Genomic DNA, 23,129 nt, shown 5'->3' with positions numbered 1-23,129 from the left:
TCTCTCCACACCAGAAGGGCCTCGGAGAAATCACCAATACCCAGCCACAGAGCGGCGGCTCTGTCTCCAGAGGCAGTGCTGGGTGTCTCCAGGTAACTCAGAGCTCTGACAAGGAGTCCTGGGATTTAACACACAGGAAGATTCTTTTTTAATTATTGCTTTGGGTCGTATCTTCCAGAGCTTTGGTCAGGCGCGTTATAAGACGATGATAAAGCTACTGTGGCTTTTTAGTTTGGCTCCAAGCTCACGGAAAATACATGCAATGATGTCCTTGTAGCCTTTGCTGAGATGCACTGACCACCCCCTCCGTGGGGGTTGGGGGGAAGCTCGTTGATGGCCACGGATAAGCTGCTGCAGGGTGAGGCAGCCCAGCCTCGTGAGGCCCTTTAATGAGCACTCCATTCATGTAAGATGAGTCCCTGCCCCAGATGTCATATCGAGCTCCTGCAGTTCTATTTCAGCATCACTCAGCAGCGGACAGATAAGGTAATATCTCTGCGAGTTCCCAGACGGGATGCTGCCTGACTCTCATCACTGAAATCTTACTCTCCCTCTTTCAGGTCTGAACAGCTGCACGTGTGAAGGGGGGACGGAGGACAGAGGCCGAGGGACAGAAAGGACACTTGGGCGGATGGGAGATAAGCAGGCTCCCGGAGCAGACATTCCCGCAGCAGATCCCTGCAGAGCCTTGGTCAGGGAGAGGAGACGTCAAAGTGCCACTGAAAAATGTGGCTGGCTCTTCTAATGTGTCCTTGTATTCAAGCTTATATTTTTACTATAATCCTTATTTTAACATGCACCAAAAAAAAAAAAAAAAACATGAAATAAACAAATAAAACTTAACAGAGCCCTACACAGGAGTCAAGATGGTCTCAGTCTCTACTCTTAAATTTGTTACCTAGTGGACTTGGCTAAAGATACAAATCTTGGCTCTGGTGGAACCCAGAGCAGAATCCAAATTTCATTATTATTATTGTTGTTGTTGCTATTATTGCTCTTGTTATTGCATATTGTTTTCTTTGCAGGCTGCTAACTTTATCACATAAAAACATTTGAGTTGACTTGAATGGGCATTTCTCCAAAGAAGATACACGAATGACCAGCAAACACATGAAAAGATGCTCAACATCATTGGTTATTAGGGAAATGAAAGTGAAAACCACAGTGATGGGTCATGCGCTCGCCAGAGTGAGTATAATGCAAAAAATGGGGCAGGAAGAACAGTGTTGGCACGGATGGGGAGACACTGGAAGCTCTGCGCACTGCTGGTGGGAGTGTAACAGGGTGTAAACCTCTGTGGAAAACTGTTTGGCAGGTCCTCACACAGCTAAACCTAGGATTATATGACCCAACAATTCCACTGTTAATCACATACTCCCCAAACTGAAACACAAACACTTGTACCCGAATGCTCATAGCAGCATCATTCATGACAGCCGAAAGGCAGACATGACCTGAATGCTCAGGAGCTAATGACTGGATAAGCAACATGTGGTTTACAGTCAATGGAATATTATTTAGCCATTAAAGGAATGAAATAGGGATGCATGCCACAGTGTGGATGAACTTCATGTGTGGTCAGTGATCTCAGCCTCTCTTTTACTCTCCCCAGGCCAGCAACGCCACCCTGCCATAGTCCTTAGTCGCTGCTTTCTCGACATTTCTCTCTTCACGATCACTCAGTGACGTCAAACCTCTGAGTTTAGCTTTTAGGGTTGTCCACTACTTTTTAGACTCCTTTCCCGAGACTGAAGCCAGACTGGATCTTTTGTCTTTTCAAAAAAATACTATTAGTGAATAGCTAACATTTATTGAAGGCTTATTATAGGCCAGGCCCAATGCTAAACACTTGACATATATTATTTCATTTAAATTTTACAATACCCACAAACCAGGTATCCAAGTGAGGAAACTGAGGCTAGAGAAAGTAAATAAACATGTAACTGGTGAAGGTCGGAACCAGGATTTGGATCCAGACTGTCTGGTGTGTAAGCCGCCTGGTTGTAGGTACTGGTCCTGATTTTGCCTCTTACTTCCCCGTTTCCATGACGTCCGCTCCAGCATCCTATCTCCAATGCCAAGGCCAAGAAGGGCTATCTCCACTTCCTGCTGCTTTTCTCTAACTGACCCTGACCCTTGGGGCCGAAAGGGTCTTTCCTTCGTTGGGACTGACTTAGGAGAGCAAATGTTTTCTGTCTGTTGCTGGCATTTATCTTTTCCTAGTTCTAACCACCACACTAATTGGATGGCAGTCGTAGGAGGGCAGGGACCACGCCTAATACTTGTCTCTCCGACCTTGTCTAATACAATACCTTGTTCACAATCGGTGCTCAATAATTATTTGTTCGAAAATTCTTACAGATGGTCTGCCAGAAAATATTTTTTAACATAGAGCTTTTGTTAAAAAGTTCTTCATAAAAATGGATTTTATCTCTTTGATCTTTTTTACTAAGTGTAATTTATTGATATTTTGGGAGAATCAAACAGGGGAACCTTAGTAAAATATTTCTAATTTTAACATCTGACTAAAGTGCTTAAAATATGAAGTGCTTTAGCTTATTTTTACCCAAGTGCTTACTTGAACCAACATTGAGACTGAAGGGAAAAGAAATTCCTCTTTGTAAATCTGTTACTGTAAACCTTTTATTCTCATGAGTTTCATGATAGGTCCAGATAGAGAAATTAATTTTCGGAAGCAGTCAGCATAACTGCTAAAAATGCAAGCATAAACTACTATGCACTTTCCCCTTTGTGGGGCTTCTGCATATCTCAGTATCTGGTGCATCCCTTTTAAGGTGCTCACCAGCTGTAGGAACACCTATAAGATTACAGGGCAGCGCAAAAAACAAACTGTTATTGAAAATGAATGAATCAGCGCATTCTTGGCGGAATTGTTTCCTCATGTGACTCATGCTATTTAACCAACTTTTTCTTTGTGATTGTTCATTTATCATATCCAAAGTCTCTTTGGACATCTGCTTCTTTTTTTGTTATTTTAATTCTCACCTGAGGCTATTTTTTTCATTGCTTTTCAGGGAGAGTGGAAGGGGGGAGAGAGAGACAGAGAAACATCAATGCGAGAGAGAACACATCGGTTGGTTACCTCCCGCATGCACCCCCAACCAGGGCCAAGGATCAAGCCTGCAACCGAGGTGCATGCCCTTGGCTGGAATCGAACCCAGGACCCTTCAATCTGCTGGTCGACGCTCTGACCACTGAGCCAAACCAGCTAGGGCTGGACATCTGCTTCTTTAAGAACAAAACCACAGGCCTGTGGAAAATGTTCAGCAGAGAAATAACTGTCTGCTCTGGATTTATGAAAGGAAGAATTAATGGGACCAGTCACCAGGGTTTAGCTAAAGATCCTTCTTCATTTCTTAAGATACAAAGGAAGCCATATAATTTTCAATGTCAGTATCGTTTGTCTACCAATAAAATTTCCTTCACATAGAGCTCATAATACTCAACTTCAAAAAGCTCTTCTGCTGAGTTCGGACCAGAGGATGTTCTTGATAGAGCTCATCTCAAAATCACTCAGAGTCCAAAGTGTCTATGCAAAACCATTAATCTCAGAATGTGTCTAAACACCAACCTTGAGACAGGCTGCAATTTGCCGTTCTCTGTGACAGGCAAATAGCTAGGGGAGCACTGCCATTTAACCCCGGAGCTTTCCTCGGTAGTCACGGAAAGAAAGGTTTCTTTATATTGCCTTGTCATAAAAGGACTGCAAAATCCATCAACGCGGTATAACTTTACATATAAAAGTAATACTGTGCATAGACATTTCAGCCATCATGTGAAAAATAAACAAGACAGTCTTTAAATCAATGTCATTCCCAAGGAATCAGCATGGACATGTACTGACTGATTTTATGGCTAAAATAGAAAATATGTGTAAATCTGACTGCTCAGTTTTGACATGGATGCTTCTGGCTCTATCTTCAACCTGTGGATACAAATGCCAAATCATGGAGTCTCATTCACAAAAGCTGGGTGCGCCCTCCCTACAGGGGCTCAGATATCCCTATGTTAGAACAAGTGCCTGTTTTTGTGGTATGTATTTTGCAAAATGCAAGTGAGCCTGAAAGTCAGGCATCTACTAGGACGTGCCATCAAATACATGCTGATAGTCCCAGTGAAGTGAATTGAAAAGGTAACCCCTGAAATGTGTACCTAGGAATAAGTATAGTTTTTAGAACTTGGCTAAAAAAATTAAATATTCTAACAATGGAACTATTAATTTTTAAAAATTTTTATTTTATGGTGGTAAAAAACACTTACCATGAGATCTACTTCCTTAACAGATTTTAAGTGTAGAATATTGTATCGTTAACTAAAGGTATAATCAAATACTTAATTTTACTTTTTGCTTTGAAAGCACAAAATAGAGACAGACTCATAGATAGAGAGCAGGCAGACAGCTCTGGGGTGGGGGATGGTTGGGGGGATTGAGCAGAAAGGGAAAAAAAGAGAAAGAACTCATGGACGGGGACAACAGTGTGGAAACTGTGGGAGGGAGATGGGCAGGTGGAAGTGAAAGCACATATGGGGGGATAAATGGTGATAAAAAAAAAATAAAGATAAAAGAGCACACAGGAATGTAAGTAAGAAGAGAGACAGCTGCCAATGATTCTGCATAACCCTATGCCAATTACTAAATAAATACACACATGGATACTTAGGGGAGCATTTCATAAAGTATTTGGAGGAAGGTAATCACATTAGACTCCCATCATGTGTTGCAATAGGACCTATTTGCACAGTACTGATTGTAATCCAAACTGATGTGTGAAATTCACTCAGGAACTAATGTGACAACCCAGAAAAAAAAATCAGTAGTCTTTTAAATAACTTGGCAATTAAAAAAAAAATGATTGAAACAGAAGTGAACCAAGATGGGAAAGTAAGCAGCTAGATGAAGCGTGAGCCACGTATCTGAGGCTGGGTGCCAGCCAACAACGACGGCCTCCGTCCTAGGTCATTGCTTTCCATTGGGGGCCATCCTCCCTGTCAGTAGCAATCTGAAAGCAGTACAGGCACTATAGAGGTGGGCAAGACGAGTCAAAGGACAAAAATCAGCTCCAACACCGTCTCAAACTGCTTCCCTGCTTTTCCCTTGAGAGAGCAGTCAGCAACGCAGAGTAAGTCAATCTGGGGCGAGCCAACTGCAGGCACTTTGTAGAAAATGACAACTTCATAAAAACATCTAAGCGAAATGTGATTTAGTGAGTTTCAAATTTTTGATAGACAAAAGTTTGAACTATATCCTAAACTTTCAGAGATAGGTGACATATTGAAATATGTAACATTTATTTGACCCAAAAATAGTGAGCTAACAAATATATTTCCATGTCATATTGCAAGGGCCACATATCCAAAGTAATGCATACACCTGACTAGGCAACATATGCTTCTTATTTATTTATTTATTTATTTTAAATATATCTTTATTGATTTCAGAGAGAGGAAGACAGAAGGAGAGAGAAACAGTTGAAACATCAATGATGAGAGTCATCATTGATCGGCTGCCTCCTGCATGCCCCCGACTGGGGATCGAGCCCACAACCCCGGGCATGTGCCCTGACCAGGAATCAAACCCCAATCTCCTGGATCCTAGGTTGATGCTCAACCGCTGAGCCATGCCTGGCTGGGCCATATGCTTCTTTTTAAAAAAATTAAACTTACTGAGTGTAACATTGGTTAAATATATGCTTCTTCATTTCTAAGGAGCATATATTTAATTTCTATTGTATAATTTAACATAGTCAGAGACATACATATCTTTAAAAATGGATTTTTAGAAACAATCTATACTATCCCTTAAAAGTTGAGGCCTTTATCTGGGATACAAAGGTGCTAAATTTCTTGGCAGAAATCGTCCAAGGGGATTTCAGCTTGTCTTAGACACCTTATGTTGTTCCAAACCATCTGATTACCTAATGAGGTCAGCGGGTGTGCAAGTGGAGAGAGGGCCCCATGACCAAGCAAAGCTCAGATGAGAGATTTGGGTCCAGGTAGACAGAACCTCTTCCTTTTCTTTCTGCAGCTTCTCTCAATCTCCCCTCCCCCTGAAATTTCTCCACTCTAACCTTAAAATATATGATTCATCCAGCGTCCACTCACTGCCTCTGAGATTCATGCTTTACCTTCCTCTGGGATTCATTTCTCCTCTAAACACTTATCATCCGATGCATTGTTCAAAGAGAATTCCCAGCAGTCGATTTTGAAATGAAAGATAAAGCGTTGAGCATCTGAGTGTTTTCTGGGGCTGGTGGCAGTACCTGGAATGCCTCCTGTTGACAAGGATGGCTATCACTGGGAGCCTTCCAGATCTCTCTATTCTGAGCGGTCTTCAGAAATCAGCCAACTCTGGTTGTTCTTTCAGATCAAAGGAAGCAAGAAAACAAAGCGCGCTGAGCACATCCTTTCACTCTGTGCTTTGTTGTTAAAAGGGGAGGAATCCCACTAGGACCCCTAACTCACTTTAGACATTACCAAACTTTTGTTAGAATTTCTATTCTGCCTCCCCAGCCCTCCCTCCCCCCTCTTCTCCCCGTCGGTTCCCCGGTTGACTCGGATAAGTGCTTCTTTGCTCCTCTAAGGTCTGTTCTATGCAGCTGAGCATTAACTGTGACTGACACCAAGGCAGGCCACAGATAAGGGCAACTAAAGGACATTTGCTGTTCTTCGGAGGGTGTAGCATGCAGCTACCTGAATTTAGCTCAGAAAAGGGTAATTTCCTTTTCTTAAAAACAATACTTGCAGCCTTTCTGGTCTCATTCCTGGAGCTCGTTTTTGTGGAGCCTTTTTAAAGGTCGTTTATATCACACAAACTGTGAAATACTTCAGTCTGTTCTCAGAGGTGGGCATGCGAGGACCGCAGGCTACGCCAGCCTGTCTCACCAGGGGCTAACTCTGTTGTCTAGCAGTGACCTGAGGAAAGATGTGGCAAAGCAAGTGCTATTGAAAAAAGCGAGGAAAACAACCGTGTAGTTGGCATGCTTTTAAAAATCTATTTCTTGTTGGACACAGGAAGTCGTTTTCCATCAAATTGGAACGTGACATAATGTAACGTGTCACAGACATTGTTAAAAAACAAACAAATTGGAATTGAGCCGCGTACAGTGAGCCTTAGATCTCTCAGCCAGGTTCACACATTAAGATGGTTGAACACGCAGAGCTTATAAATTCTTCTGTTGGAGAGGTTTTTGGAGAATTTCACAAAACTCAGTGGGATCTTGGTGGGGATACTGACATTTACCACTGAGTTCTTTAATGACAGCTAAGCAAGAGAACACCACTCCGGATTTACTCAAGTGGAATTCAACACCATAACAAGGCGACTACAGAACACTGTTCTTTCATGAAACCAATTTCCACCCTACGATTTTTAACTCTTTCATTCACCAGTGACTTTAGTTTGCTTCCCACAGCCTGCATTTGTATCCTGTGCATGTGTTTTCTTATATAATTAAAAAAAAATTTTCTCCACTTTCTTCTATCATTAATCATATGTAGTCTATATATACTTATATAATATTTTAAATGTTAAGTGTAACACATGGCCCAAATCAGCAGTCTGCCTTAAGTCATGTGGGTTTATGGCTCCTGCTTGCTCTTGCTCCCCTAGAACTATGTCCTTGTGACTACCAGAGTGTCAAATAGCTCATCACTTTCAGTCCTACAAGGCGTCCCAGTGTCGCCATTTCTCTAGTCAGCACAGATAGTGAAAAAAGGATCATGCAACCAGCACTGTTGACTGTGGGAGGGATGGAGTCCAGAGCGTCCTACCTGCCAGCCTATTAGGAAAGCCCCCCGTCTCTGCGGGGTGTTGAGAGTTCACTCCACTAGACCACCTTTCAGAAGGCTGATGGGTGTGGTCATCACTGCTTGGTTATGGGGATGCCAAAGGTGAATTTGACACGCATGGTGCCCTCAGGGAGGCGAGATCAATGACCTAACGCTGAGGCAGAAAGTGAGACACATCACAAGGGGAGCAGGTAGGGCCCATGGGACTCAAGGAAGTGAGTGTTCTTCCCTTCTGGGGGACAGAGTGGGTGGGTTGGTGGTGAGATAAAGCACCATGGAGGTGGAGTTTCCCTGCATCTGCCGTGTTGGCTGCAATTGTCTTGGAAGTCTCCTCCTCCAACCCTCTTATAGTTTTAGCTCTCAGCTGGAATGGTTTCTTCCCAAGGAGTCACCCATGATTTCTCTTTTGGAGATTCTCCTGTTATTTTCTGTCACAGGATCCTATTAATATTTAATTAAATTATTTGTTTCACATCAGCTGTAGCTGAAGAATTTAAATTCCACAGGTGACCTTGTGTCACCTCTATTCCCAGCACTCAGAATACTGGCTGACGTAGAGTAGACACACAATGAGTATTTGTTGAACAAGAGAATAAATCTGAAGGACTGAGTTATACAGAGATGGGTGGATGTGGGGGCAGGAAGAGAGAGGGAGAGCAAATGGTCAGAGTTTCTTCCATAGAGCTAAGAAAATGGTTGGGCTTGGCTGAAGCACATCAAAGATGCAAAGGAGTAGAGAGAAAAAATTTGAAAAGGCAAATCGGGATCAGAATGCTTGTCTATGGACTTCGCACTTCACTCGTTAGGTAACGGATAGCGTTTGAGCAGGAGACTGATATTATTGCCCCTGGATCATCTGACGTCTTCAATCTGTAGACTTTGAAGGAAGAGCGTGCTTTGCTTTAACTGCCTCTTGTGTCAAAGCTGTGATCTTTTGACCAGACCCATGGACCTTAGAGAGAGTTGGTTGGAGCTGTCAGGGGCCTTGGATTTCAACTGAAATGAGTTCTGATGACCTGCTGAGTCCTATAGTGTAAAGGTTCGTGTCAGGCCAAGCCTAGCATCTCAGATCAATTCAAGTCAACAGATTAAATGCCTCTAGGGTGTGCTCAGCCCTGTGCTAAAACACAAAATAAATCAAAAGCAGGGTTCCCCTGCCTCAAAGGCAGGAGAAAGCTGTCTCTGATGGAATTGCTCTAAGTGACCTCCATACTTGAAGGTGTGCAAAGGAATCAGGCAGAGCTCAGGTACACGGGGCCTCTTCCTATAAAGAGCCCTCTCTATGAAACAACCTGCTGCTCTGGGATCCAGGACATAGTTTCCTCTCACTATAGACCCCATGGCTGTGTGTCTGTCCTGGTCCAGACAAACCCAGGTAAGCAGCATGAAAGAGCCCTGGACCAGAAGCCTGCTGCCCAGGGCTCCAGATCTGTCACTAAGAAATCATGGCTTATTGTGCAAGTCATTTTAATCATCAGAATGCTTTATAGTTTCAAAAAATTGGGCATTTGTGACTTTATCAACTATTTATTATGCACCCACTCAATTCCAAGCACTGTGCTGAAGGAGCCCCAACTTTGCTGAGTTCATATGAGAAACGAGTGAGATATTGGTAGGAAATGTGTTCTCCAACTGTAAAACCTACACAGTGTGAATCATTCAACGTTGGCAGGGAAGCCTACGGGACTGCCTGAAGCAGCCTGGGAGTGTCATGTATTGCTGGTCAGAGAAAACACTGCTGAAATGCCATCTTTACATCATGTCTTTGAGATTAAAATGTAATAAAATATACACACAAAATACGTCACTAGACTTTCAGAACAGTTTATAAAAATCAACTTGTATTAACATGTCCTGACGGAAACAGTCTGATCACCACCTACACAAACATTTATTTGGGAAAACGGGTTCATATTTCCATCTGTGGTTTACTGCCGCGCATCATCCCCAATGTACCCCCAGCAATAAGGGCAGGTCCTTCTGTCCCCATTCCCATTGGCTATGACCACATGGTGACTCAGTGGCCCAGCGGAGAGCAGCTGCAGGGGGAAGGCTGGACGGGGTGGGAAGCATGCTGCAACGGGGTCGTGGGGTAAGAGCGAATGGGGTGGACCACAGAACAGGAGCTCAGAGGTGGAGATCCAAAGGGAAGCAATGAAGGGCAAAGAAGCATGTGGGCAGCTATGAAAATACAAGAAAAAGTGAATCCTTGCTGCCAATAAATAGGCAGCAATGGGTGGCGAGCCGTCCATAGCACAGCCAGCCCTGAGAATCACATCTGGGACAGCTTTGACACTGCCACTGTTGCCTGGAAGCCCATTGCAGCCTCTTGACTGAGACCTCCGTTGGGCCTCTCTCCAGCACAGCAGAGTCTGCATTCTTGGATCTGCTCCTCTGTCCCCACTCTCTTGGACAATTTGCTCTTGCTTCTGATGACATGACAGAAGTCAAGCCGTGTCCTCTGATTGTTTAGCGGAGGCATCTGTTCTTCATAAGGGGTGTGAGGATATCAGGCCTCTCCACGGAGACCGTCATTGTTTAGGGCCCACAATTAGTGACTTAAGGAGCAAAATAAACCCAAGCCAGGGTTTCTGACCCTCTGTAGTATAGATATTTTGGGATGGGTAATTCTTTTTTGTGGGGGCCTGTCCTGTGCATTGTAGGATGTTTAGCAGCATCCTTGGCCTCTAGCCACCGCTGGATGCCAGTTGCATCCTCTCCCCAAGTTGTGACAAGCAAAAATGTCCCCGGAAGGGAAAAATTGCATGCAGTTGAGAACACTGGCCTAAGCAAATGAATGGGAACAAAGCTTTAGGATCATGCTTAGGGCTTTATCTCTGGCATGACTTTCTGATGAGGGAACTAAGTTATTCCAATGATGTTAGTACTCAAAGTGTTTAAACTTTAAAATCTCAGACTATCTCATTGTGTTATACGGGGTGACCTTGACCATGACTATGAATGATCTGTCCAGACAACACCACATCTGGTCCTCAGAGCAAGTACTTAGGAAATAGTTGTTATATGAATAAATGATGCTACCTAAGATCAGGAAAAATGCTTCACTTGCTTTCAACTCTGGTCCGATGAGTCTTTAAAATATATGCTAAGTGTATGCCAAGAGCAGGCATGAACCAAGAACACGGCAGAACGTGGTCCTTCTATGTCCCTCTACTGGCCACTAAAGGGGATCTCTGGAGGCCACTCAAACATCCTGTGACAAATGCTTTACACAACAGAATTTCCATTAAGAAATCCTGCACGAGTCTCTTTCCTCCTCCTGATTTCCATGGCCGGTCACGTGGACCTCTGCTGTATCATGAATTACTTTATTTGATACTTTCCCTTAGAACTTATTTCCCTTAGCAGACTGAGCGCTCTCTGCCTGTTGGATACACGGTTGATTCATTTTTGTAGCCCTCCAAGCGCCTAGCACATACCACACAAAAATAAGCAAGTACATACTTACGGGGTGCCCTTGTCTTGAAGGACTCAGTTTCTCCTCTGAGCGAATTTCCTCAAAGGCAGGCCAGACAGAACCCGCACTTTCCAATGTCTGACTTTGAACAGCTTTAGTCTGAAAGGCCCGACAGCAAATTCTGTATCGTTTCCTGATCTATACACGAGACTCCCCAAGAGGTACTTAGGTACAATCACAGACCTCGCTCGCGTTACAGAACAGTGAAGACCGTTTAGACTAAGGTGCGCCATCTATTACCGACACTCAGTTCCTCTCCGAGTTTCCCGGCTCTTTGTAGGTAGTAATCAGATCTCTCCTTGAACGGCCCTTCGCCTTGATTTTGAAACCGGGCATTTAATATAACTGTGATCTTAGAAATCCATCAAGAGCTGAAGTCGGGCTCACAGAAGCGAGAGGCGGTGTAGGCCGGTGCTCCGTGGGCCGAGCTTCCCGGCTGCATCTAATGGGTGGTGTTTCAAGGGAGTGGAGGACACTGGCGGCGACTGCCAGGGACACCGGGTTGCGGACCGCTCTAAAGAGAGGAAGAGCTGAAGGGCCTTCCCCGCCCGCCTCCCACTGTCCCTTTCCAGGGCAGAGGAAAGGAACTATTCAGACTGTCTACAGACTGAACTAAGGTAGGTCTCGAGGTCAAACTCTGATCCAGAAGAGGGAGTACTGAGCCGGGGTGTTCTCTGCACACCCCATTCTTTGGATCAAGGCCTATTGCACTTTGTATAAATCTACTCTAAGATCGCGCTCACACCAAAGACCTTCCGTTCACGGAGTGTGTCGATGGTGAGTAATTGAACAGGCAGAAAGGACAGTAGGCGGCTCTCTAGCTGGGCACAGAGACAGGCGCACACAGGAGCCGCGCACAAATTGCCAGTCCCTACTGAGAAAACTCTCCTTGAGCGACTCTGAGAAATACCAGCTGGCGCCTGACCACCCCCATGCTATGTAGGTCAGGGGGATATGAGACCCACATACAAAAAAATCACAGCAAAGCGCAGCCTCAGCGGCTCCTACGGCGTTTTATGAAGCTCCCCTAATTGAGCACATCAGAGAGGGATTGAACTTCGTGCATGAAAACAACTCACCGTGCCTGGTGATCACCCCGCTTACAATGAGCTTTTACATGATGTGACAAGAATAATAGAAATGGTATTTTTAAATAAATGTGTTGCCACCTGCAGGCAGGTTTTCAAAGCCTCCTCTGCTCCCCTCCAGGAAGGTGGGCTGCTGCTCGGCCGGCTGGGGAAGTGGGGTCGGCTCTCGGAAAGTTTTCTCAATAACGGCGTCGGAGGGGTTTTTTGACACCTGAATGATATATGTGTAAAAAGATAAATTGTTTCCTTTATAGAGGTACCAAAAAATATCTTTTACCCTGAACGTGCCATTCAGTGGAAGTCCCAGTTGTTAACTGAGTTTTATTTTGTTTGCAAGTTGAAATTTTTTTTTTTTTTACCTCTGGCTCTTCTAAATATTTGCTACCATAAAACACTTTATGACTAGTAGCCTCCCTAAAACACTTTATCACTAGTAGCCTCCTCTGAGGCTTACGAGTCGGCAAGCAAGGTGGCTATCTGGTGGTATTTATGCATTTGAGTAAAGCAAAGACCACCAAATCTGTGGACTAAAGAAATATCTGTCCCAGAGAAATGAGCAAAGAGAGGAAAGGAACCAAATAGGTAGGAATCTATGAAAGCAATATTTTTACCTTGATTTTCACTTATAATGCCAATTAAAAATACTTTCTTATTAGGTAACAGTCCCTTTCTGGAAATCATATTTTATGAGAATTTAGCACCCATTATTTAAACTCCGGCATATTCAAATTTGTATCATAAGAAACTTTGCTAAAATTGAGGCAGAGGATCCATGGAAAACTACTTTTAACTTATAACGTTCATGAATTCTTATACGAGCAACCACTGGTGAATTGTCAGGGGATGTCAGAGAAGTTTATTTAGGTAGTATCTGGATGGCAACCACAATCTCACATAGAATATTCCTCGGGGCCACCGCCGGCTGCACGGATCACTGGGCTCATTTGCTATGACATTTCTTATATGGTCAGGCCCACAGAGTGAGAAATAAATTAGGGATGGGAAACTATACCTTATAAATAACTTCATAACTGCACAGGATGTCCATGAAAAAGTCTCAAAGCACCTTTGTTCTAATCAGGCTCCGTCTGGACATACACACAGCAGAAGGATGGGGGGAGACGCACTCAAGCAGGGTTGAAACCCAAATGATCAAGGTCAAGGAGTAACGAGCGGCTGCCTCCACGCCGGGTTAGGAAGAGCATCTCGGTTATTAGAATCTGTCTCTGAGCGCTTAGAATGAAGACCGCCTAGTACATTATTTCCCAGGAACAGGGCTCATTTATTCATCCATTGGACACATGCTTATGGAACTTGCACTCTGAGCTGGACGGTGCCAGGGACAGGGCCGCCAACTGAGCGATCGCTGCCTTTTTAGGGGTGGAGCCCTCCGCAGCCGGGCGTGGAAGCTGAGCTTTCCCGCTACCCACCCTAACCCTCCTGTTTATCAGGCTTATTTACTCCTGGCCATTGTCCATAAAGCAGAGCTTTCCTTTCCCGAACCTGACAAGAAAGGCGACTTCGAGAGAATCAAGGCAACTGGCTGCATTTCCTGCAGGTAAAACGTTCAGCACGCATCGCACCTCCCTAAATCTTCTCGTACCGGGGGATCGGAGAGGCGGGCGGCTGCTCGCTTACACTGTGGCTGCCCGACTGAAAACACAAACTCTTGGCTTTGCCTGTTTCCGTTCTTGCTTCGACTACTCAGGTTTAGAATGTCATCCCTTCTCTGTCAAAGAAATATGATCAAGGATAAGAATGTTGGAAAAATCTGCACCCTACTCATTAACCCATGGATCTTAGGAAAGGAAGTTCAAAACAGAAACTGTTAAAGAGCAGGGTGGCCAATTATGCCAAATCATAATAACAGGCACACTTCACTGAGTGTTATAATATACAGGGACCTTAGCAGATTAACCAAATTTTGCCTCCAGAAAATACTATTAGAGATGGATTACTAGTCCCATTTTGCAGATTAAGAAACTGAAGAAGTGTGAAACTGCCAAGTTTTCAAAGTTGGGAAGTGATAGAATAATAATTTAAACCTAGGTCCTTCAGAACCAAGGCCCATGCTCTCTTTGTCACATGAAACCACAGCCCATGTAGCATTGTATGTGTTTCTTTATTTATGTTTTTTTTTGTACTGTTTGGAAAAGTAAAGGCAAAGAGGTACCACGTATTAGAAAGAAAAGAAAAAAAACCTGTCCCTATAATCCGTGAGAAATATTTTCTCTGGTTCCTGAGTTAATAAACAGAAGACTTGCTCCTGTGCCTTTAGTGATCTTGCTTTGACCCTCTCCTAATTATGGCATTTTAAAGGATATTTTCTTCCATGGATACCAGTGAGTTGGGCCACATGCCGTGAGATGGGTGGTCTGGTCTCAGACAGCCACTGGGATGTTACAAAGGGACAGCTCTTTGTTTTACGCTGTGCACTTCCCCAGCCTGGGCTCTTAAACCATACAGAGGACACTCACAATCCCTTGGGCCCGGACCTTGGTGGCAGAGCATATCGGGCCAAGAACAAACCTTGGGGGATGCGGGATGTATCTCACACAGGCAGAGCGCTTCTACGGCTCTACAGGAATTCTGCTTTCCATCTGCGCAAACCCGGCTGCAGGGAGACCCACGACCAAGGACCCGCCAGGCGCAGCGTAGAAAGCCATTTGTCATATCATTTTACAGTGCGGCCCCCATCTAGGCCCAAGAATAATTACAACGTGGTTTTGTTAAGAGCCCTGACATATCTACAGACTGCAACTCTGTAAGGGCAGCGCTTTATATCTGATATCAGATTCACTGAAATAATAAACTACACAAGGTGTTTTCAACATGTTTTACAGGGAGTTGGCCAATGACCTCTTTGCATTAAAGTTATTTCTGCCATTCCTTCACCATTCCTGGGACAGCTCCAACAAGTCCATTCTGCTCACTCTCTAACTTCCTCACATAAATTGCTACTCAATTTTAATTCACAATTTTTAAAAAAGCAGTGACCTAACAAATGGAAAACATTTTCTAAACTTCTTATCTTTTGCTCCTATTTCCCCCCTAGGCTATATACTTTAGCAAAATAATCTGTTTATGCCCCTAAATGTTTTAATATACTTTTATTGATTTTTTAGAGAGAGAGGAAGGGAGAGGGAAGGAGAGATAGAAACGTCTACGAGAGAGAAACATCGTTGATGGGCTGCCTCCCGCACGCCCCCTACTGGGGATCAAGTGCACAACCCTGGCGTGTGTCCCGACTGGGAATCCAACCAGTGACCTCTTGGTTCATGGACTGACGCTCAACCACTGAGCAACACAGGCCGGGCTGATAATTATTTTTCAAATTGAGGCAAATTGTCGCTCTGTCTATATGACAAGATAGACATGAACATCCTACTTAGAAGCCCATCCTTATAAAATTGGATATAGGCATGAAGAGTTAAAGCACCCAGTCAGCCTGGACACACCCTCGGGTACAGCTTCCCCAAATTCTGGAATCAGACTGGCAGTTCAGAGCCAAGTCCTTCTTTTCAATGTCTCAGGCCAAACGGGAGCCCATGAGCCAAACCACCTAAGTCCAGGCTCAGAAGATCCTGCTTATTCAAGAGGGAGGGACTGAAAAGCACAGTGAAAAATCACCACAGTATCTCACAAATTTAAAACTCTAACTTTTCCCTCGAACCAAATGGTGTCTGCAAAATACCAAAACACCCAGGTGCAAAGTCAAACCTGTAGTCAGCCATTCTGATTTTTGCTCCACAAGACAATAAACACAGAGTTACTTGTAATCATCCGAGTGGATTACAGTGTTTTTGATGTTGTTAATTTATGCTGTTTCTTTCATTTCTCTGATTCTTTGATTACCTGCCAAATAGTGATATAATCAGCTTCCAGTCCCAGTTGAGGCTGGGAGGGAGCCTTCAGTTTGAGTATTTTGTAGGTTCTTTGCTTTTCCCTTTCTTTTTTGGTCCATGTTGATCCACTAGGGAAAAAATTAATTAACAACATTTTCATATAAGTCAGTGTTTTTGCAAATCTGAGTTCAATTTGACAAAGGCCTGGAAAAGGGTGGAGCTTACTGACTAAAAATGATAGCTCTGGCTTATCAGTGGATTTTGGTTACATATGATATCCTTCCCTCTCTTCTAAAACAGACCCCGTAATATTTTACATGCTCTCTCTCCTTCCCAACAACTCTTTCAAACAGCAGCAGGATAATCTGCTGTGGAAATGGTGTGGTGCTTGGTTCTGGGTGCCACTTATTTGAAAACATAATTTAGGAAATGTTTCTGAGTATTTATTTGGCTTAGTTAAAACATCTGGGCAATCCTAATAAACATAAAGTATATTTATAATCACGCAGGAAAATACCGGCTAAAGCATAGTCCCTAAAATCACAGTGACTGTATCGAGCCTAAGTGAGAGCAGGCAAACTCTAGAAATCGACCTAGAAAATATAACGCGGAGAGAGCTGTTTGAGTTCTTATAGAGCTGTTTGGTTTTGTTTCTGTCTGAGCTTTCCTCCTAGGCTAGAAATTGTGTAGTTGTTTTGCCTGATTTCGGAAGAGCTTGGGGTGTGTGGGCATCCAGATGCATGCTCATACGTGTGTTCTGAAGGCAGCAGCTTCCTGCCAGCAGCCACCGTCTCCTATGAAACGCTATCATTCAGTGTGTATCTCAGAGGAGCACTAAAACATTCAAGTTTATGTATCAGCTATTAAGGACTAAATGGTTATTCTAGGGAACCACCGGTCTGGGAAGAGTGCTTTTCATGAATTGACAAGAGACGGGTTTGAAGAGGAGGTACTTAAAAGAGGAGGGGAGGTTGACGTGTTTTATGACCCCGGCATTCATAGAAAGAGCTTCTCCTAAGGTGCAATGCCGGCTGGTGATCGACGGATTCAGAGGACCGAGGATGCTTTTGCACCGAGTATTGAGTCGTATTTTCACTGGAGGAAACGCACAGGTGATTACATTTCGGCTGAGAGTGCCTGAAACTCGGTGCGTGGCTCCCGGTAGTAATAAGGGGAGCTGTGCACCTAATGCCCGGAAAACTTCGATGATCATTTATCCTAAACATTTAATTCATTTGAAGTCTATTATAAAACTATACAGATAAGTCCTTCACAGCGTGCACCCTTTTTGTGGTTCACGTTGGAATGAAAAGAAAAGCCAGGAGGAAGATTTGAGGAAAATATCAGCAGAGCAACTTAAGATAAATCGCTTCTTATCTAGGCTCTATCTATTGCACGGAAATTCCCAGGGTCTTGTTTCCATAGACCGAGTGCACAACATCACGCTACAGTTCCTAGAGAGCATCGTCAAAGGGCAGTTGCTGAGGACGTCCACGGTGGTGAGCTACAAATCTACTTCACATGAACCGCTTTATCGGAACGGAGGAATCTCGCCATTACCCCAATTGAAATCAAGGGACGAGACACCCTGCTGGAGGACAGGGCACAGTGGCAGCCGTCGTCCTGAGCTCCTGTCCCTGTTGATTAATGACTCACTGAGTACGTGACAAGTGGAACCGTGCCTGCGAGGACCCGTATTACGGGGCTCTCCTGTGACGTTTCTCTGCGACACCCTCAGGGGGCAGGTAAAGCATTGGTGCCTCAGAGAGTCAGTTTTTCTGATGCAAAAATGTTAATCATTTGCATACACTCGCATTTCATAATTATTTCATAATTTGGAAAACACTTTCACCATGGGACATTTTTACTGAACTTTGCTTTGAAAGGAGTAACAAACCATCAGTCAGGAGAAAGCAAAGAGACCCAGCGACCTCAGCCCGTTAAACCCAAAGAGCCAGGACGTTTTGCGCGGGTTACTCGGAACCTGGCTCTTTTGGGCTCACACTGTCCACACGTCCAGCGCAGCCACGCTGGCTTTTCTGCTGTAAATGCCTTTAGAGTTTCCTAGTCGAAGACACTTTTCATTTTGTGGAAACCCCGCAGAATATGGATTCAAAGGAATCTTTTCACAAGGTTCGAAAGCTTTAAATTACTAGAGAGTGGTTACCATTGAGAGAGCACACTGAGCTCTGTGAGGGAGAGAAAAAATAGCCCGGTACAGGTTTAATTCTCTCAGGTCACCCCGAAGGGCTGCTCAGAAATGATTCAGACTTTCCCAGAACAAGAGAGCCATAAACACATTGTCCCCCCGGCGGAGGGGGGCGGGGGGCAGGCACACGCCCCGTAATCCACTGTGTTCGGGCCACTCTACCCCGGTAGAAAATGCTCTCTCCTTAAAGAGCAGAGGTTCAATGTTTTAATATGTCCTCACTCAGCTAATTTTCCCAAACAAAAAGACTAGAAACAAAATAAATAAAATAAAAAAAGACAATCAGAATAATTACGCTTTTTGGAATCATTTACCCACAGCTAATTCACAGAGGTTAGGAGCACAGCACAAGTAATAGCCACAAAGTACACCACAACTTAGCGAAAGTGTCTAATTTTGTCAAAACAAACAAGTTGTATATTTTTAAGAAGCCTTTTGTCTCATTCGATGGATCTAGGCACATTTTAGTGCCCGGGACTTACCTTATCTTCTTTAAATAGGTCTTTAGCTCTCCTGCTTGCACAGAAATTCTAAATCTCTTTGTTGTGGAAGAGCAGGAACTCTAGAATAAAATAAATGAAATTGTAAACTGGAAGAAAACTTAATTTGATGTTTTATATCCATAATTTCCATTCCGAAACTCTTTTAAAATTTAGAGATGCATTATGACAAGGGATTACTGCTGATTTATAGCAATTAAACAGGAAAAATATTAAGTCATAAAAAGTTTGTGGCTATCCTAGTAGTGTATTAAACTAAACTCGATTTCAAGTGTCCATGTAATTTTAGCTTTTTTGTTTTTTTAGTAGTAAAAGCTAGAAATGTATATGGCTTATTTATCTTTCCAAAGAGTAAAAAGTCTGTGAATTTATCTAAGACCCGTCACCTTTTGATCTTGTTTGAAGACCCTCTCCTCTGTGCTCCTGTTGCTAATTCCAGTCATACGTCATGATAATTAGATTAAGGGTGGGATATATTTTATATCACAATGAATTCCCAGAGACCAGGGTTATGTTTACATACTACTGTGTGAATTTACAAATATTGGTTTCTGGTTCTGTTGAAGGAAAAATGCCTGCGTCCCTTGTTTTTGCATTTCACTGGTCATTTTAAGCAGCAATCACATCTAAAATGAATCCATTTCTGAGTTTCTCATTCTAGCATTATAGTCCTTGGAGTAGTTTCCAAGTATTGAACAATGAATCCAATTCTCTCTGTTCCATTTATTTCCCTCTTCTCAACATACAATAAGAAAACAAAAGCAACAAAAAAAGAAAAATTTTAAAAGAAAACAAAAATAAACAAATATAAAAATACATGGCAGATGTAAGATAGGCAAAGATTAAGTCAGATTACTTAGTGACTAAGAGATAATTGATATCATTATTGAAATAAAAGAAGAGAAATTACTTGTTTTTCAGAAAGCTGATGTGTTCATCTTTTCAGACATTGAGGGGCCAGGTCAATGACTGGTTCATGCGTTAAGCTGAAAATGTTGAGTTATAGGGTTGGGAGTCATGGAGTGGATGTCACCCTTCAAGAGAGGGGCAGAAGCTGGTCTACACTTGAGGAAATACCTACATGAAGGGTGTTGAGGCATGAAGGAGAGACGGGAGTATTGGGGAAAAGAGGAAGGGAGTCAGGGCCAAGGAGTCACATTGGGGGCCATGAGAAAGTGTTTCAAGAAGAAATAATCGGTCGACAATGCTAAATGCTACAGGTAGTTTTGAAAGAATGAGAACAGTCTGAAGGTTATAGGATTTGATTTTGGAAACATTTGTGACTACTGAGGCAGATATTTTGGTTAGAGAGAGGGTCCAAAAGTCAGCTGACAGGAGGAGGAAAGCTCAGTCGTGATGAGAATGAACTGGAGGTAACATGTTGGGGCTGTGTTCTTAGTACAGGAGATGCCTCCTGAAACCCAGGGTTTTGAGGAGGGGTTCCAGGGTTTCTACAAAGTTGGATTTGAGTTTCATCTTCTAAAACGTATATGTTAGTTTCTTGCAGATACTCAAGTTTATAGCTCTGCGTTGGTCTGGAACTCAAGTCTCTGTGGGTCTTTCACCTGTGACTGTTGATGTGCAAACCCTACTGTAGCTCACAGGTAACAAGTTCACTGAAGTGCCAGGTGGGGCTCAGGCCTCCAGCTTGGACCCTAACTCAGTGTTCTCATAGCACCTGCAGCTTTGGGGCTATGGTCACTGTAGGTGCTACTTGTCCAGCTCATGTTTGTTAAACCAAAGGTGTGGGGTCTAAAACCAAACTGCTTGTGAATGAACCCAGCTGGGCCACGTAACAGCTGTGCCTGTGTAACCTTGAGCAAGACACTCAATCTCTATGCCTTAATTACCTTACCTTTAAAGTGGGATAAAATTTTCCTATAGTTTGTTTTGAAGATAAAATGAGTTCATATCTGTAAAGCATTTGAGTACTGGTTACTGTCTTAAAATGCTTAATAATAATTTATATTTATATATTAAAATAAAATGGTTTTGTCTTAGCTGAACTCATTGGTTGGAAGACTAGGAATAGACTCTTGATAGGTAACAGAAAATTTTAACCACATATTTTTCAAGGGATGTTTGAGGTTGACTGGATCCAATATAGTCATATACTTCTAGAACCAACTAACTTCTCAATGAGTATCGACCATCCTGAAACAAACAAAACAGGACGGAACAGCTGTGTTGAAAACACTCAGGCAACATCAGGTAAAATATAGAAATATGATGATAATTTTTGTCATTAGGTTTCATTGTTCAGGGTGATTAACATTCTCTGAGCTCCTCAGTGTGTTTATGTAATGAATATATCCTGTACTCCCTACCAATTTTCAATTTTATCTTGAAACAAAGCACAGTGAGAAAAACAATAAGACGCAGATTCTTTCCTGTAAATTAATTAGCTTAACACCATAGGAAAAAAATGTATGCAAACGAAATTTAAATATGCCAATGAAAATAGACAAATAACATCGTTCAGAGAAAGTTGCTGCCTTGCTCTTAAGGTTCTTAATTTTCTGCTCACTCCTGCAGAAAATTATTAAACGCTCTTCTGCTGATGCCAGACAATTGCCTACTATGAAAACACAATGGGTATAAAAGTTTGGTAATCCGGTCCAGAGAAGAATCTAAAACTGTATTTATATCTAATAATGAAGTTTGGAGATGAAGATTGAATTATTTATAATTCAACAGAATGAGAGTCTATGTAGAACACTATTATTCTTATTTTTCTGTCCTATTATTAGAGATAAATATGAGGAACATTCTTTATGAAAATACATAAGAGGAGGAGACATTTTAGGAGATTAGAGCAGTTTGTTTTTAAAGATTTTTTTATTGATTTTTAGAGTGAGAGGAAGGGAGAGGGAGAGTGAAACATGGATGGGAGAGTGAAACATAGACTGGCTGCTTCCTGCAATCCCCCCGCCGGGGATCGAGCCCAAAACCTAGGCATGTGCCCTGACTGGGAATCGAACTGGCAACCTCCTGGTGCACTGGACAACACCCAACCAACCGAGCCACACCGGCTAGGGCTAGAGCAGTTTTCAACACAATATAAAATACACTCGCAACAATACTGTGAGGTCTGTTGATTGTCAAAAAGCAAATTGAGCTTGTAAAAAAATCTCAGTAAGATAAATAAATTAGTTCAATGAAGTTGTGGCTGAGAAATATTGAAGTAATTTTTTTTTCTAATCAGTAAAATTAATAGCATTATTTTGGTCTCACTTGCCATTTTAATATCAGAAACACATGAAGAGAGCAAGAGTGGTGGCTCCTACACAAAGTACTTTGAAAATTCTTCCAAGTGGTCTTTGCATACTGGGAAGTAAAGACCCGTGGAATGAAATGCTGGCTTCTTGCAAATATATTTGTCTGTTCAGCACATATGACCGTGAGCATTTTGTGTGTTAGGCACTGTTTTAGGTATTGGGGATGTAAAGATGAGCAGAGGCAGACACAGCACTGCCTCTGTCCCCATTTTGCTGATATAGATATTAATGAAATTATCATACTAATAATGCAGTATACATACAATAATGGTAATTGCTATATGACCCATAGCAGGAAGACCCGAGAAACCCAGAGAATGCACCTTGAGGAAGTTGTTAGGGTTTACCTGGGTCCAGTGGAGCCAGAGTGAGACATGAGGGTGAGGAACCTTCCTGACAGAGGGAAGAGCTTGAACAAAGGCCTGTGGTAGGTGGCAGAATAGTGAGACATCCTGGTCATATTTGTGTTTTGAGAGTACTAAGACTAGAGTTTGAAGACTCACTGGGAATATTGTCATAGCCACAGCAGAAGCAAGAGAAACATAAAAATGAGAGATGCCACCCTGGCTGGGTTGCTCAGTTGTTTGGTTCATCCTTCTGTATACCAAAAGGTGGTGGGATTGGTTCCCGGTCAGGGTGGCATCTCTCCCAATCAATACTCAAGTGTGGGTTCAGTCCCCTGTTGGGGCACATGTGGGAGACAACTGATTGATGTCTCTCTCTCTCCTTTTCTTTCTCTAAAAATCAATAAACATATCCTCGTGTGAGATTTAAAAAAAGAAAAGAATGTGAACAGTTGTATATTATGAATGATCCAACTAAATCTCAATTCTCTAATACTCATCTTTGAAACTTCTGTTAGTTTATGTGAATATTAAAAAGTTAAACATGCAATTCCAACATATCTTCTTTTCACAACTCT

The 23,129-nt window shown here is 42.9% G+C and overlaps 1 protein-coding gene across 4 annotated transcripts in view; it reads right to left on the bottom strand.

The window, feature by feature from the left end:
• TENM3 (teneurin transmembrane protein 3) overlaps positions 1–18,968 on the bottom strand; it is a 613,031-nt gene extending 594,063 nt beyond the window's left edge. For 2 of the 4 annotated variants that reach the window (XM_081130530.1, XM_081130532.1), the window contains exon 1: positions 18,912–18,968. The gene's annotated coding sequence lies outside the window, so the exon portion shown is untranslated. The remainder of the gene's footprint in view (positions 1–18,911) is intronic. The other 2 variants (XM_081130534.1, XM_081130533.1) reach the window with 2 other exon arrangements.
• Positions 18,969–23,129: the final 4,161 nt, after the last annotated feature.

The sequence above is a fragment of the Miniopterus schreibersii genome (genome assembly GCF_964146895.1).
Source record: "Miniopterus schreibersii genome assembly, chromosome: 2".
NCBI classification, from domain to species: Eukaryota; Metazoa; Chordata; class Mammalia; order Chiroptera; family Miniopteridae; genus Miniopterus; species Miniopterus schreibersii.
This window is presented reverse-complemented; position numbering and strand designations above follow the sequence as displayed.